The 17299-nt window shown below is 38.1% G+C and overlaps 1 long non-coding RNA gene across 1 annotated transcript in view; it reads right to left on the bottom strand.

Moving 5' to 3' along the window:
• Positions 1-12036: 12036 nt before the first annotated feature.
• The window catches only part of LOC135321871 (uncharacterized), a 44247-nt gene continuing 38984 nt past the window's right edge, over positions 12037-17299 (bottom strand). Inside the window, exon 3 of the long non-coding RNA XR_010382055.1 lies at positions 12037-12131. This is a non-coding gene — a long non-coding RNA (uncharacterized LOC135321871). The remainder of the gene's footprint in view (positions 12132-17299) is intronic.

Here is a 17299-nt window from a genome sequence, read left to right as displayed (position 1 = left end):
ATGAAAAATCCAGAACTCACATCATACTTAATGGTGACAGCCTAATAACTTACCTCTTACCATGAAAAGCAGGGAAAGTATATCTACTCTTATCAGCTCTATTCAACATTGTACAGTTACTTCTAAACATGAAAACTAGGCAAGTAAAATAAGTAGCATACTGATTAAAAGGAAGAACTTTCCATTTGCAGAAAATACGGTCTTGCATATAGACTATTCTAAGTAATCCCTCACAAAATTTATTGAAGGTAATAAGTTTAGCAAGATTGTATGTGAAATGATCAATATATGAAAATTAATTTTATTTCTACACTCTAGCAATGAGCAATCTAAAATGAAATTTGTAAAGCAATTCCGTTAAAAATAACTTTTAAAAGTAATAAAACTTAGGAGTAAATTTAACCAAAGGAAGTATAATTTTTAATTTCTGGAGATTAGAAAACATAACTGAAAGAAATTATACTTAAATGAAATGGTACCTCATGTTAATGGATTTGACTGTAATATCATTAAGATAACAACACTCCCCCAGATTGATCTACAGATTCAGCAAAATCTTTATCAAAATCCCAGCTCCCTTTTTTTGTAAAAATTGACAAGGTGACCCTAAAATTCATATGAAAATTGAAGTGACTCATAAAGTCAAGACAATATTGAAAAGGAAGAACAAAGATAGTGGACTCACACTCTTAGATTACAAAATGTACTACAAAGCTAAGGAGATTATGGATGGATAGACTGGCCAGGAATAAACCCATACATTTAAAATCAGTTGATATTTTAGAGGTTGCTAAGACAATTCAATGAAAAAAGAGTAGCCTTTTCAATACATAGTGCTGAGACAAGTGGATAGCCACATAAAAAAACAGAATCTGACCCTTACCTCACTCCAAATACTAAAAGACCCAAATGTATGCACTAAAATTATAAAACTCTTAGAGGAAAATATAGTTAGAAATCTTTGTGACCTTGGATTAAGCAAGAGATTCTTAGATATGACACCCAAAGCACAAACAACCAAAGGAAAAATAGAAAATCTTTTCTCCAAATTTCATATTCAAGAAAGTGAAAGACAAGCCACAGAATGAGAGACATGCATCTATTAGAGGAGTAGCATCCAGATTGTATAAAAAAATCCTAAATAAAGCAAAAAAAAAAAAAAAGACAACCTAGTTTAAAAATTGGACAACAGATTGGGAATAAACATTTCTTCAAAATGGATGTAAATATAGCCAGTAAACATATGGGAAAATTAGTGATTAGAGACATGCAAAACAAAACCGACAAAAATCACTTCAGATCTACTAGGATGGCTACAATAAAAATGATGAAAAGAGTTGACAAAGGTGTGGAGAAATTGGAACTCTCATACATTGCTGATGGGAATATAAAATAATGTGTCTCTCTCTCTCTATATATATATGCCTGCATATATGTATATACCCCTAAGTGATCCCAAGCACAAGGAACTTTTGGGATTTTATATTCGGCTTTCCCCACTTATGAGCTCTGTTTTGGTACACTTCCAACTCAGTATATGGAATTGGATGTTAAAAATAAACAAAAGGCACCTCAACTGCAACAAATTAAGAACTACAATCTCCATCTACGTTCCCCAAAACTAGTTTATTTCCAGTGTTACAAATCCAAGGTTCCTAATCTTTATTATGTTGAGCAAATTTAGAAACTATCCTTTATAACCTTGGTACCCCTTTCTCCCTGTATATAGTCTATCATCAATTCCTGGTGATTCTATCTAAATATCTCTTGATTGTGTTGCTCAGGTAAATAACTGAAAACTTTTGAGATGTAAAAAGTTCCCATGATTTGAAACCCCAGAAGAAGATTTTTTTTTTTAAACCGTGGTCAGGGCTGTGGTGGTGGTGCCCTCAAAGCTGACTGTGGCCTTTTCAAGCTGATCGAGTAAGAAAGTGCTTTGTGTTACAGTTTAATAAGCTCTGTTAGCTCTAATGATATATCTTCTTTCTTCAGCAATCAAAGATAATTTCTATGGTTGTAGAGTCAAGTAAATTTTAGGTTTCTTTATTGCTTTTACTTTCTTCTCTGTTGTTCAAGACACACTGACAATTTAACACAAATCCAATTTTTTCCCTACCTTCCTCATGGAAATGAATTACATTTTCTGCCACGCGACTCTCAGTCGGCCACAGAAGGACCTAATGCAAAGCAAGCCTGATACCATGCTGGTTTAGGGCCATTTCACGTTACACTGACAAATCATGCAGGCACAAGTCATTTGTCAAAAATACATTTACTTGAATCGAATTTGCTTTGCATGCAGGGGGTGCTGGATTCATATCTAGCTTTCACTGAATAATTTATCAAACTCGGATTTGTTTGAAATATAACACAAAATCCTTAATAAAATTAAACAAATTTTCTGTACCTAGGAATCATATACTGGGTGAAATGTACAGCTCATCAGAATACCTCAATACCATTATGCTGATTTCAATAGTTGATAGGTTGTTGGTGTGTTGCAAAGTACACACAATAAATTCAGTTGAATATAATTTTATACATTGTTGTTGATTTCTTTACTACTTCTTGCTTTTCCACGCACCCCATGCCCATTTTCTGCTGTGGGATGAGGAGAAAATACTAATCTCATGTGCTTAAAGACAAAGGTTTTGGTTTTTCCTTTGGTCTTAACTGAACCTCAGTACCTTATGTCCAGTCCATCAATGAAACACTCCAGTGTACAAAAGGAAAAGACAGTACTTGCTATATACAAAACTCTAAGGACTCTGGATTTGGAGAGAAAAAACTTGCCCTGATTTGAAATAATGGGTAAAGGGGTGACTGTGCCCTTTGAGCTGATAAACATGTAGTGTTTCCCTGTCCCCAGCCAAAGGTGTCCCAAGTAGAGGGGCCACTAAAATATAGGGGTTAAGTAGGTAGGCTCTAGAATGTGGCAAATGAGCTTTGAATTATGGTTCTGTCACTGTCTTAGTGTTACTTTAGATAGTTCTTTGCTTTTCAGTTTTCTCATGCAGTGCAGACCATTAAAGATGTCTATGGCTTAGCGTTAGTGGGAGGATTAAATCACAGAATCATGTGTCTGACTCATAGGAGGCACTCAGGAGGGGCTGAGGCTAGCTCCACCAATAACATCCACTTAGTCACTCAGCCCCTTTCAATTAAAATTAATGAAGCTTTCTAGCTTCTGCCTGAGCCTAACAAATCCCTGAGATTTTCTGAGCAGCTGGAATTTAATTAGCACTTTTAGTGTGCCAGTTCACAGGGTCTGTGTGGTGGTGTCTTTTATGTGGTCTGGATATGTGTGTTTATAATTGATGGCTTTCTCAACCTCACCTTTTTGTTCCCTTGGTTCTGCCCATACGACTGCATTTCCCTGTTGGCATCTTTGCACTGGACTTGATTTCCCAGACTGAGTTTCTGAATCCTGGCCTACTTGGCAGGGCTCTTGACATTCTATCTATCCTGCTCTTGCCATCAACTTTTCCCGCAAAGATGAATTTTCCTTCTATATTATCAGCCATAATCTGGCTTCTTACAATAAATTAACCAATAAATAAACAAACCAATTACTCAGAGCCATAGTAATTCCCCGCATCTGCATTAGAAAAAGACCTTCCTCTTGACATTTCTGAAAGAGACATCCATGAATACTGGAACGTGTCTGAAATTCTTCCATTTGTCATACCTTTGGACTGAATGTTAGCTGTCAGCAAGGGTCAGCCCTTCAGCCTTGTCATTTTCTGTAGCCCCAGGGAGGGCTTCTTTCCATTAGCTCTGGGCCAGAATTTGTAACATCCTAGCTTGCTTTCCAGTTAACCTACATGTGGTAAAAACATAATTAAAGGTTGCTGAATTTTCCTTTGATTATCAAGAAGGCTTTTTTTAAAAAAAATTTTTAGGCTGTGTCAGAGCTACTTGGATGATGGCCTCTATAAAACTCAGCGTTTGGAGATACTCTTTTCCTTTTTTCTCTGTGCCAGTTTATTGCTGAGTATTATGCTACTGTTTCAATTGCAAAATCTCAGTATCAATAATTCTAAATGTCATAGAATATTTTTCCTACATAGATTCATCGTACTGTACTTTTGTAGTATAGTTCTGCTGTTGATGAATTCTTACAGCGTTTGTATTTCTGAGAAGCTCTTTGTTTCACCTTCATTTTTAACAGCTTTCTTGAGATATAAATGACATTCAATAAAATGCATATATTTAAGGTGCCCAATTGGGTAAGTTTTGGTAAACATACACACCCAGAAGCTATCAGTGTAAACAAAATAGTGAACATACTCATCACCTCCAAATGTGTCACTGTTCCTGTGATATTGTGATCTATTAGAAATATATCTGTTTTTCCTCCCCTTTTCTTGCCACTTAGCTCCTAAATCATAAAATTGGAATTTCCTTGGTGATGAGCCATAAAGGTGTCTTCTGTTATGTTAATAAGGGAAACTTTTGGAAAGATTGAAGGCTGGGAAATGGTTGCCAATAGAATCTATTAGAGGGTTGGAATTTTCAGTACCAGCCATTTGACCTCTAGAGGTGGGAAGAGAGTCTGGAGGTTTAATCAATTGCCAACGATTGACTCAATCATGCCTATGTAATGAAGCCTCTATAAAAACCCAAAAGGACAGGTTCACAGAGCTTCTGGGTTGATGAACATGTGGAGATGTGGGCAGAGTAGCACTCTGAGAAAGAGTAGAGAGGCTTCACACTCTTCACCTATATCTTGCCCTATGCATCACTTCCATCTGGCTATTCCTGAGTTGTAATAGAGTAAGTAAACATTTTTCTTGAGTTCTGCTAATTGCTCTAGGAAATTAATCAAACCCAAAAAGGGGGTTGTGGGAACCTGTGATTTATAGCTAGTGGATCAGAAGCACAGGTGACAACCTGGGTATTCGATTGGCATCTGAAGTGTGTGTCAAGGGGAAGTCTTTTAGGACTGACCCGTTAAACTCTGAGATCTGACACTATCTCAAGGTAGGTAGTGTCAGAATTGAGTTAAATTGTAGGACACCCAGCTGGTGTCAGAGAATTGCTTTTTTGGTATATAGGGAGGGGGTTGCCCCCACACACCCACATGTCAGAATTGGTGACATGACACTCTATTTTCAGTCTTTTAAGGAACCTCCATACTGTTTGCCATAGTGACTACACCAGTTTACGTTCCCAACAATGTATGAGGGTGTTCTTTTCTCCACAGCCACTCTAGAATTTATTATTTGTATACTTTTTGATATTAGCTAATCTGACCAGTGTAAGGTGGTACTTCATTGTGGTTTTGATTTTGATTTGCATTACTCTAATAATTAGCAATGTTGAGTAACTTTTCATGTGACTGTTGGCCATCTGTATGTCTTCTTTGGAAAAATTCCCAGTTTTGATTGGGTTTTTTTTTTCCTGATACTGAGTTGTAAGAACTGTTTGGCACTGATGAATGGTTGAAGGCAAGGGAGGCTTTTGGAAAAATTAGTACAACCAAATCAGTCATTCATGGAAGAATAAAAGAACAGGGAAGGAGAGGTCTATGGAAGACTACCCCTCTCCAGTGTGTGTTTTATTATATTGTCACCAAGCTCTATTCTAAAGATAAAGATACACAGCAAATTGGTTTCCTGCCTTTTACATTATGTGTTATGGACGGTGCATTTAAAATCAGAACAAAATCTCTTAACCATTTTACACAGTAAATTAATGGTAGTTATTGATAGCTAGATTTTAATAATGTCAAAAGAGGACTATTACAGGACCAAAGTAGGGTGACTAATTCAAAACAGGGATATAGAGGGATCTAGCTAAATTTTAGAACTCTCAGTATTGGTATATAGAGAACAAGTGCCCAGTAACTCTGAATGCATAAAAAAGGAAATGGAAATAAAATGGGGAAAGGATAAAATGGATATTCTCAAGAGTCAGGTCTCATATGCATGTTTTACACCTTTAAAGCAATCATTTTATGTTTGAATTTTGATGAAATTATTCTACTTCAAGTGAAAGACTTTGGTAAACCAAGTATCTAAATTACCAATTTTATTTTGAAAAGCATTTTTGGTATCATCCATTATACTCCATATTTTCCAAAAGAGAAAATTGGGGTTCAGCAAAATTAGTAGTTATCTGAGATAATACCATTCATTAACAGGAGAGCTAGGATTATAATCTAGATTTTGTAAGAGAAGATCACAAGCCTGAGTGTAGACTAGCACAAAGCATGGATATGCACAGAGGAGCCATGGAAAAACCTTTGGAGTCATTAGTAAATGACCTGAGTTTCAAAGTGTGGCCAGTGGAGGTGCCTCAGAGATGTCTAAGCAGGTGTCATTGAACCAAACTCGGGTATGTTGACCCAACACACACAAAATCAATCTACTTTTGACACCTATTCAGTACATGATCTACTTTGGTTTTAATTAAAGCCTAGGGAATTAACATCAATAAAATTCTGATTTTATCTCCTTTTTGTTTATAGCCCTATTCATATCATGTATTACCTATTATTATCCATTTTTAAAATATTTAATAAGAACTTACTACATGTCACCAGGAAATGACTAAATACTTGAATAACAATGACATGGTCTCTATCCTCATAGAACTTACGTGAAGCAGGCATTGAATTTAAAATAGCTAATTACAAAAGAGCTTTAGAATAGAAGTGTGGTAGGTGTTTTAGCCTACTGGAAGTGTTACTATTCCAATTTTAATATATGCGAACATTGAAACCCCTCAATGAGTTGTTATGGACAAGAATCTGAGAAATTTTATTTTAATTTCAGTATTCCCACCATTCATATCTATCTTAAAAGATTTTACAGAACCATTGATTTATATAAGTTCTTAACCATTTTAAAGAAAATTAGATTACAATGAAAATCTGATGAAAGTTATAGAATTGCTTCCCAGAAAAATACATTCATGAATTGCAGTGATTTCTAGTTTCGGCCTGCACAATATCCATCCTCACTTCTTGTAAAAGCAGCTTGATTTTCTTTTCAAGAAGTTATTTCTACTTATCTGTCATTGTGATTTGGTTCAGGGATATTCTCAACTTTCTGGCCACAGTGACTGTTCAGGAATGATTTCTGATCCAAGTTGGCACATTCTGGATATACTGTAAAAGAGAAGCCTGCTTTCTGCTGAACTTGCAAAGAAGGTCCTAAGGCTTGAGCCACTGAAGCTATAATGTGAAGAGACTCCACCTGCGTAAAGTCACACGAAGGAAAGTAGAAGCCAGAGAAACAGTGTATCAGGAAAATGATGATATCCTTTGAGCCTGTGGATTATGTCTGAAGCTGGAATTCTACTTCTGAATACCTTATATAGAAGTCGCTGCAGTCTCGGTTTTGCTTAAGCCAGTGTGATTTCAGTTTTCTGACACTTCTGGAACTAAGTGTTCTCCTTAGCTGTTATCTAAACTGTACAGCACAGGGCCCATTACGGGCTTTCCTGTGAGGTGCTTTCAAGAAGGAGAACTTATAATGGAACTGTCCCTCTTTAGAGGAGTCCTAGAGTTTTTTTGAAAGGCTATAGGGAGTGAGAATCAGTTAGAAATCAACAGACATCGTCATAGGAAATTGCCACGAAGAAGAGCTGCTGTCACATTTCTTTGGAGCAAGGAGCAGGGAAATCACAGGTCAGAGCTTTAGGGAACCTGACAGGAGTCACCACAAATATTTGTAAACACTAATTATGTAACAGGCTTCTTTGCTAGTTTGATGGAAAAAGTCAGAAAGATATAGCATGGCTTCTACTCCAAAAAACTTTGTAATCTAGGGAGAGAGAACATGAAGATGCAAACCCATGTAAAAGAGAGGTGAGGACCAAATGATTGAAATTGATAAAGTTCCATGTAAGAATTGGGAGTAAAGTGTAAAGCAAAATCCAGGACAATTCATAGAGGAGGTGGTGTTTGAGTACGGCCTTGAAAGATGTGCACAATTTTAGTGACTTAGGTTTTGAAAGAGACATTTGAAGTAAATAGTGTGAGAAGAGGATTAGAAACAGAAGATCACAAGCCTGAATGTAGACTAGCACAAAGTATGGATTTGTGCAGAGGAGTCATGGAAATAGCCATTACAGTCATTTGTAAATGACCTGAATTTCCATCTGTGGCCTCAAAGTAGAGTGGAGTTGCCTCAAAGATATCTAAGCAAGTGTTACTGAACTGAACTCAGCTCTGCGTACCAAACATGCAGCAAAGTCAATCTATGATGAAACAAGGTGTGGTGAAGGGAAGTACAGTGTTTATTTGCAGGGCACCAAGCAAGGAGAAATTCAGCTACTGCTCACAAGACCCAAACTCCTTGCTTCGTGCCCTGCAAATAAATGCTGTACTTTCATTTACCACAACCCAGTGTCAGTAGATTGCCTTTGCTAAGGATGGGGAAGAAGACCCAAGTTTGGTTCAGTAACAGTTTTGGTGACCATGTAGGGACCAATGTCCCAAGTGGCTGCTGCATCTGTGGCACATCAGCCCTTGGCCAATGGCAGCTCTCAGGTTCTGTCCAGCAGCCACCTGAGCACCTTTGTCTCAGGGACAGGCCTGAGCACTTGATGCCTATCTGGCTTCATTGGCATGTGACACTTTTAGTTTTGCAGAGGAGGAAAGCAGTCAAGTACAGCAAAATAGTAAAGGTTTAGCCATAAAACAAAGTCAAGGACCCTCAGTTTCTCCTCAAGGGCAATGGATGATATATTGATGGATATCCTTAAGTTGTTTGGCAGAAATTAAAACCCTCACCAGGTGGAGGATATTGATTGCATTCTGAATACCAGAAGATAACCCCAGATTAGCTGGAGACAGAAAACTGATAATTGACATTTCTGAAATATCACCATGTTATCTCACCACCAGCCAGTCAGAATACTATCCATGAGCTGATCACATACCCAACAACACTCACCCTGAACGTTGCCTTTAGTAACCTTTCCTTGAAAGTCTCCAGGGCGTTCTGGTCTTTGAGCACTAGCTGTTTGTTCTCCGTGATTGCTGCCCTGCAAATAAATGCTCCACAACCTGGTGTTAGTAGGTTGGCTCTGCTGTGCATCTGGAGAGTGGATCCAAGTTGTGTTCAGTAACAGAGGAGGGTGTGATGTTCTGGATAAATTAAACTGATGGGAAACCCAAATTAGTAAGAGAACAATAAAGCTCTTCACCTGAGTTTGAGGAAAGACCTTGAAAATAAGACATTATTTTATTAACCTTGAGATTAAGATAGCACACATTACCTAGTGCACTCAACCCAGACCAACCTATCATGGATACTTTACAAAAAATCTTAAAGATTTTCAGTAATTTTTTTTCAAAATTAGACATCTGAGATTTGCTCTAGCAATTTCATTCCTTGGAATTCATCTTCTAGATTTACATACATTGTGTGAAATGGCACATACACAAAAAGTTTCACGGCAGCACTGCTTATAATGGCCATCGAGTTAACTTAAATCACGTGTCCATTAACAGAGGGCTGGTTAAATCATGGTTAATCTATTTGCTTGAATAGCAAATAAATAATAAAACAAATGCCATGAGCAAAATAAAATTTCTAAAAAATTGAAATAAAAGCATGCCAAATAATGTGCATCATATTTAATCTATTTCAAAGAAGAGGTAGTGATAATTTATATTTGCTTACATTTGTATAAAATTAGAAGGAAACACCTATGAAACTAGTAATAGTGGTTATCTACAAATAGGAGGGTAGAAACTAAGTAAGGGAGATAATGAATCTTCCCTGTGTAGTTTTAAAGTTTTTATGTATAATTTTTCTAATTTTTAAGCCATATATTATTAGTTGAATATTAAATAAAGAAAAATGCTAACAGGCAGACTACATTAAGCTGGACTTGAACTGTACATGTATTTGGACTCTGATTCAAAGCTCTCATAAAAACTCTGAACAAAGTCCTGAGGAGTGTGCTCATCCACACATCCCTGGACTCACTTAACATCACTAATCCTTTGAATTTTCTTTGGGAGCATTTGTCTAATTCTTGCTCTTTACTATCAGGCAGAGCTCAATGTTCACTTGAAGTATAATGTGTGTCTCCAGTGAGGCTTTGACCACATTACACAGGGACATGCTCCATGACTATCATCCAGGATCACTCCTAGTTTCCAACTCTCTTGGCAGAAGGAAATAGCCAATGTACCACTAGCCAGTGCCCCAGGCACAATGCGTACCTGCCTACAGTGTCAAAGGTTTTCCCTCCACTGTGCTTTGACAAGGGGTACCAAGTTAGGAGAGGAAAACATAATAAGCATTATCATAAAAGATTATGAAGTTGTCTCGTGTGTGCTAGCATGAAAAGACACAGGGTTTCAGCTGTGATTAGGATTAGGGGACCCTTAAGTCATCAGCACCACTTGAATGTGAGTTCCACAAGACAGATGGCATAGTTAATTTATCACACCATTCCCAGCTGTTAGCATGCTACCTAATATACAGTAGATGTTCAGTAAATGTTGACTAAAGGGATGAATAATTTCAGAATTTAATTCTTTCCTATCTTCTCTTCTTGGCTCATCTAATGTAGATTAGCATTCCTACCCATATGTCCCTCCATCTATAATGAAAACTCCATGAGGGCAGGAAATTATCAATAAATGTAGTACTAAGAGCAATTACTGTTAATTAAGTACTTATTCCTGGTAACAGGCCTTGTGAGAAACACCACATATAAATATAGTCTTTCCCTGTTCCTCCTGGCAGGTGAAGAAACATGGTCAGGAAGGTTAAGTGACTTGCTGCGGTCACACAGCATACTCATGGCAGAGCATCCCAAGCTCACGTTACTAACCACCATGCTACTCTGATACTGCTCATACATCTTACACAATGCTTAGCATGACATTCAACCTTTGTGTAATTGAAGTTGGTAGGTGTGGCTTAGTTAAAAGTCTGTCGTTAGGGGAGCTGCCATTCCTGCCGATTTCTGTTCTGAGTAGCATCGTGCCATTCTAGGGCGGCCCTGACTCCCCATTAGCAAATCCCATGTAGACACACCATGACCAGGAAATAGCCTATCCCTGCACTGCCTCAGACCCCTTCTCACCAAGAAAACTTACTGTCTTTTCCCCTGACATCTGTTGACTGATTTTGTTAAGCCAAAATATGCTAAACTCTACAGGCTGTCCCGTAATTCTAACAGTTACCCTAAAAAATAAGTTCTATCATGATCCCCATTTTAAGGATACAGAAATTGAGTCTCAGGTTACATAACTTGGCCAAAGTCAAAGAAATGTGACTAATTTACTTCCTTTACTTATTTGGGTTAAGGCCCAAAATATACTTTAACAAATTTGGGCACTATTCTAAGATATAACTATTCTTATATCTGCTGACTTCAGTGTTTTTTAAAATATGTTTTCCCACACATTATTTCTCATTTATCTTCTTAACCAAATTTCTAAGGAGAGCAGAGCGCTAAGGCTCAAAAACCTTAAGTGATAATTGGATTGTCATTACAAGCCTGAGGCTGATGCATAGGTCTCCTGACTCCTTGCCAAGTTCTCTCTCCACCACAGGACACTAATCCTCACAAGGATCACTAGCGAGTTTTAACAGAGGCCATTCCTCAAATCAGCAAATTTCAAATTTCTGCAAGTAGAAATCACAGACCCCACAGTAGGATCATGAGGGTGATATCTGGGAGCATAGCGACTACCTTTGGTGTTTCTTCAGTCTAACCACCAAAGATGTCTACATCGTTGCAGCCAAAGACCTACTGTATCCTTTATCCAAGGTATGTTGATGGTAGGCTGGTGTCACATCAGACTAGCACGCACCGTATCATAGAGAAATGGAGAGTTTGGGAATCAGAGCTCATCTTTCTCATGATGAAAGAACATTTTGCTTCACTTTAGTTTCCTTTCTTTATCAGGTGAATTTTATACTTCTCTGCATAGAGATTGCTGGAAAGACTTTTGTCAGCTATCTCTAGCCTTGGTGGTGACATACTGAGACATGCAGTTTTTAATATCTTTTTTATATTACACAAGATGTTTAACCAATGGAAAGGACATACCTGGTTCCTTCTTACAGGGATTCCTGCCAAGTGAAGCTCTAACCAAATTCACTCCCGGCTTCTGCTGAATGTCTTATCCTTCAGGTAGCCTTAAGACCCTCCTTGCAGAGAACAGTTCAAATTACTAGAAGTTCTCTTACTGAAAAATGATTAACAGTATCCTGTTTTGTTTTTAAAATTATCTTGATAAACACAATAAATTACACAACTGCCTTAATGTATTCTGCAGCTGGTGGCTGCTGTGTTCTACTAAAGTAAGGGAAAAATGTTATCTATTATTTTAAATTAATAGGGAACTAAGAACATTATCTATTGTTTTACATTAATGGGGGTGACAAAGTGTGATCATTCCACATATTACATCTTAGACCCCAAAGAGTGAGAAAAGCTATCTTTAAAATGTAGTGATGGTTTCATTGTACCACAACCTAGGCGCAAAATAGTGAGAGAAGCTACCTGTAAAACTAACAGCCACTGAGGGGCGATAACAGACCCAGGCCGGGAGTGTTTCCCCTTACAGATCTGAGGAAGCATGCAGTCTCACTGGCTAATGATAGTCATTTCACTTGGATCTTTCTATGCTGCTGTACCTGCACCCTTCCCTGGGAAGCCCTGCATAATTACATCTTTATTTGCCCTGCACAGCAAAAGCGTTGATCTTCAAACACTCCACAATCCTCAGGATTTCCCTTTCTCTGGGAAAATTAGTTTTCTTTAAAGATACATACACAAACACACGCATGCATAGGCGTACACACACAGTTTACAAAAAAGGGACCACCACTCCACCGATGGTCTCTGGGGCGTAGGTTTCTAGAAGGAGGCTGCTGGAGTTTTCTTCATATTTACATTTTTCTTATTTTTTTAATTAAGTCGAGAGGACAAGAAATAGTTCCTTTAATAAATATTACTAACCACAAGAAGGATTTATTCTAACTTGTCTTGTTTTAAGCATTTTAACTAAAGAAATGGTTTCAGAGTCTTTTATATCTTTTACTTTTTGTGCCTTTTTCTTTCCTTTAAAGGTGGTATTTATTATTAATCATAAATTATCTTCCAAATAACTCTGAGTAGGTACTACCATTATCTTCAGTTCACTACGTAGAGAACTTAGGCAGGAAGATGTCATTTATCAACTGTGGGTTGGCTGGGATCAGCAGGACAGTTCATTCTTAGGGTGTCAAATGTAGCAGCTGTGGCTGGAATTATCTAAAAACCTTTACTGACATGAAGCCCAAGACAGCTTTTTCACTCAATTATCTGATACCTCATTTGGAGGGGGTAGGACAGTTGTCTCCTGGCTACCCATATCTCTTTCTTCACAGAGCATCTCTGTGTGACTAGTTTGGGCTTCCTCAAAGCATGGTGATCTCAGCGTATTCATACTCATTTCTTAGAGGCTAGAGAAGAAGCATTTCAAAAAACCAAGACATCTGCTAAAAATAACCTTACGACCTAGCCTTGGAAGTCACAAGGTATCTCTTTTGCCAGGTATTATTGGATAAAAGCAAGTTATATTTGGGCTGGCCAGATTTCAAGTGAAGGGAACTGCCCGGTGGCATGGGTATTGGAAGGTACGTTCCTGGATAGGTCATGTTTAGAGAGGAGCTACTTTAATACTCTAGAGGGAAACAAAACAAAACTTCTTTATTAATTCTAATGCTTTTCCTTTGGTCCTAATTTAGATTCAGTAATTCTCCAGGAATTGTGTAAATGAAGTTAATTATGTCAGTAGAGAACATGAAATACCTCAGACAGAGCTTCTGCCAGATGACAGTCATAAGGGTTAGAAACATTTGGCATTTTGGGAGTGTTTTGCTTACTTTCAGGGTTCTGTGAGTTCCTTCAATCTTTATTCTAATCCCAGTGGACAGGGTGTGTCCTGTTGGTCCTAGGTATATATTTTAGCTTTCATGAGCAAGATCAGTGCTCATGAAAGCAGGGAGCTGCCTGCTCTGTTGGGTCTGGTGCTTTGTATATTCATGAAGCACTTGCCTCTCCTGCTGAGGAGGCGAGTGCCAGTGGCCTAGAAATTCTCTTTGTGTTCAGGAACAATGGAATCCTGTTACTGGGGAGTTGTGTTTTTCCCTGAGTATTCCTTGACTCAGCGAGGGGGCTTCTAACTTGGGCAGTTTCTCCCCTGCGAAGGCCTTTGTTTCTGGCTGTGTTCATTTTCCCTGGACTCTATTTTCATAGCTTTTCAGTGCTTCTGAGAAAGCGTAATCATTTTTTTTTCAAATATATGAACAATTTTGCCTGAATCTCAGCTGCAGGTTAACTAATCTAGAATAATAACAGTAAAATAGAATCTGGTTGCTCTGAATGTCATTTTTTTGACCAGTTTCTACTGTAAAGCTGGTCCAACATATTTATTCGAGGAAGTAAATGGTAACACTGATATTCTTTATTGGGTACCATTTATGGATTGTATATCATACATCAAATTTTGAATAAATCCCCTTGCATTCTCTCATTTACTTCTCATACAATCCTATACAGTTCTTACTATAATTTTTATTCACATTTTACAGATGAGGAAGCTGAGGCTTAAAGAGTACAAGATGATTTATGCACGTAGGCAGTGCTCAGCCTGGTACTCAAAACCAGGCAGTTGATTCAGAGCATGTACTTCTAGCCATGTGCTCTTTCCCATTCAACACACATCTTTTGAAACTCTAGTCTGGGAGAATGTTATAATTAGTGGGTTTTTGTTTTGTTTATTTGTTCCCATTGTTTTTTAATGGGTTATTTGGGAAAGCTCAGCACACTCAAATTGTCTTGGTAACAAAAGTGAAAAGACAGAGGGTTGCCTCGTTTTTCGATCCATTTCTTTTTCTTTCCAGAATGATTCTAGTCTCAGTTCTTGAGATTTCTTTTTTCTATTCGGCTTATAATGTTGAGTTTTCTTTCTTACTAGCATACTATACACTTCAGATATATTTTTATTGAAGTATAGTTGATTTACAATATTGTTAGTGACATTTGTATTTTAACATAAATGTATGGTAATAAAGTAGCAGTTATCACATGGACCTTTTTCCCCTGAAGGAATAAGAAAAATCTGAGACTTGGGAAATGTTGCAACATTTAGCAGTTTGTCATAGGACACTCCAGATGTTCTATGACATCTGGATATTTGGATTTAAAAGTAAGGCTTGAAGTGAGAGGAAATGTTTACCTGAAAGAAATCCATCTCAAGTGATAATATTTGTATTAGAGTTTCCCAGAGAAACAGAATCAATAGGAGACACACACACACATACACACACACAAAGATTCACTGTAAGGAATTGATTCACATGGTTGTGGAGGCTGAGAAGCCAGACCAAGGAGAGCCTAGAGTGTCAGTTCTAGTTGAAAGGCAGGAAAAGACTCATGTTTCACTTCAAGGACATCCGTGTAAAGACAAAAACAAAACAAAACAAAACAAAAAAACTCTTACTCAAATCTTTTATTCTATTTAGGCCTTCAATAGATTGAAGAGGCCCATCCAGATTGGGAAGAACAATCTGCTTAGTGTGTGTATTCAAATACTAACCTCATCACAAAAAATCCTCACACACACACAGCCAGAAATAATATTTGACCAAATATTTGGGTGCCCAGTCAACGTGACACATTAAATTACCCCTTCATGATATTTTAAGGCAAAGTATTACCAGTTATTTATTAAGTGCCAGGTTTTAATCCTCACCTCACCCCAAGCAAATATTTTGATCCCCATTTCACTTAAAAATTTTTTTAAAGCAAAACACAGAAACACTACATCCCAGAGAGGCTAACTAGCTTGTCTTGTCTGTTAGAGCTAGTAAATAGGGCAAATAATACACTCCGTCTATTTGTTAACCTTAAATAATAAAATAGCCAGTTATTTTTATCAGAAAAATGGGTTTATTTGGGAGCAGCAGATAGTTGCAATTCAGGACATGCAACTATGGTGAACCACATGCAAGTCCGGTAAAGCAGAGGAGAGGAAACTCTTATAGATGAGACGGGAAAATTGGGAGGGGCTGTTACAAGCTAACAGTCCATCGGAGTAAACTGGGAATTTAAAGTATAGTGGCTTTTCATTGGCTGAGCTGTTTCCAGGTAAGGAGAATAATCTTTCTTCCTCCTGCCGGAGGTATGAAGTAGTGTCACTTCCTGCTGGAGATACAGGTCATCTCTTTCTGTGGGGACTTGTACTGATGTCCAGTGGTATGTGCAGGAGAGCGCCCCCTTCTGGCCTCCTGACTCCATTTTAGTGAGGTTTCTTACTATTTTTCACACACTACAGTCAGTCTGACTGAACACACTAACGGAGGAGAGCCTAAAGAGTGGTAATGGTCAGCTCCAGGTGCCACCCAGGTTGGCAGAAAGTTCGCTAGGATTCCCCCAGCTTTGCTAAGGCTATAAGGTTTTCTTCCTATTTGTGGTGGGCATTTAACTGACTATTAAGCAGATGGTAAAGATGTTTCCTGAACCTTGACTTGTACTGAGAAAGGAGGTTTCTATCAGTGACTCAGAGAATCTTCTTGGACATAATTAGCACCCTCTCTTCCATTGCCCTCGGTAGGGACATCTCTGGAAGGAGGCAAATGGGGTGGCCCACCTGTGGATGGGGGAAGAGGGGATTTTATAGAACATCTACTTAGTAAGTACCATGCTAGGAACTCTCAGTCAAATATATTTCACAAAAAGCAAAACCCTTTCCTTTGATCAGGGTTTGCTGTGTAACCACTGTTTGGGGCATAAGATGGATAGAAAAAAAATTAATTCAGTTTGGTGAAAGATTATTGTTCCAGGAATTTTTATGACCTTAACCACACAACAGAGGGTGTTAAAGGAAAGTTTTTTTGAACTTAAGCCCTTTGGGACTATTCAGTGCCCCCAGACAGAAGCTGCCAAGTCTGGTCACAAACATATCTTTGCCTTGTTTCTTGGATGATAGTTTTAAACCAATTTCCAGCAATTTCTTAAGGCGCTCTTGGTAGCTGTCAGAGTGACTGGCCTCCTTGTCCTGGAGATGCACGATCACGTGATTTTAAGTTCTTTTCTTTCCACCTTCATGGAAAGGTGAGGTGAGAAAGGAACACAATGTGCCTGTGTCTTTGTCCATGTGGCCTGTGGTTTGTGTCACTTGGCTGTTGGAGAAGATGGATTTTTAAATAGGAGCAGGGATTGCAGATGTCATCTCACCCACATTAATTGGGGGTCCTGGGGACTCTCTAAGATAAAATACCACCTGAAGGGTAGCATGCCACCTTCAGTGCCTCTGTGACTCAGAACC

This window comes from Camelus dromedarius, chromosome 8, assembly GCF_036321535.1.
Source record: "Camelus dromedarius isolate mCamDro1 chromosome 8, mCamDro1.pat, whole genome shotgun sequence".
In the NCBI taxonomy this organism is placed as follows: Eukaryota; Metazoa; Chordata; class Mammalia; order Artiodactyla; family Camelidae; genus Camelus; species Camelus dromedarius.
Note: the sequence above shows the minus strand (reverse complement) of the source record. Positions and strands in the feature narration are given on the sequence as shown.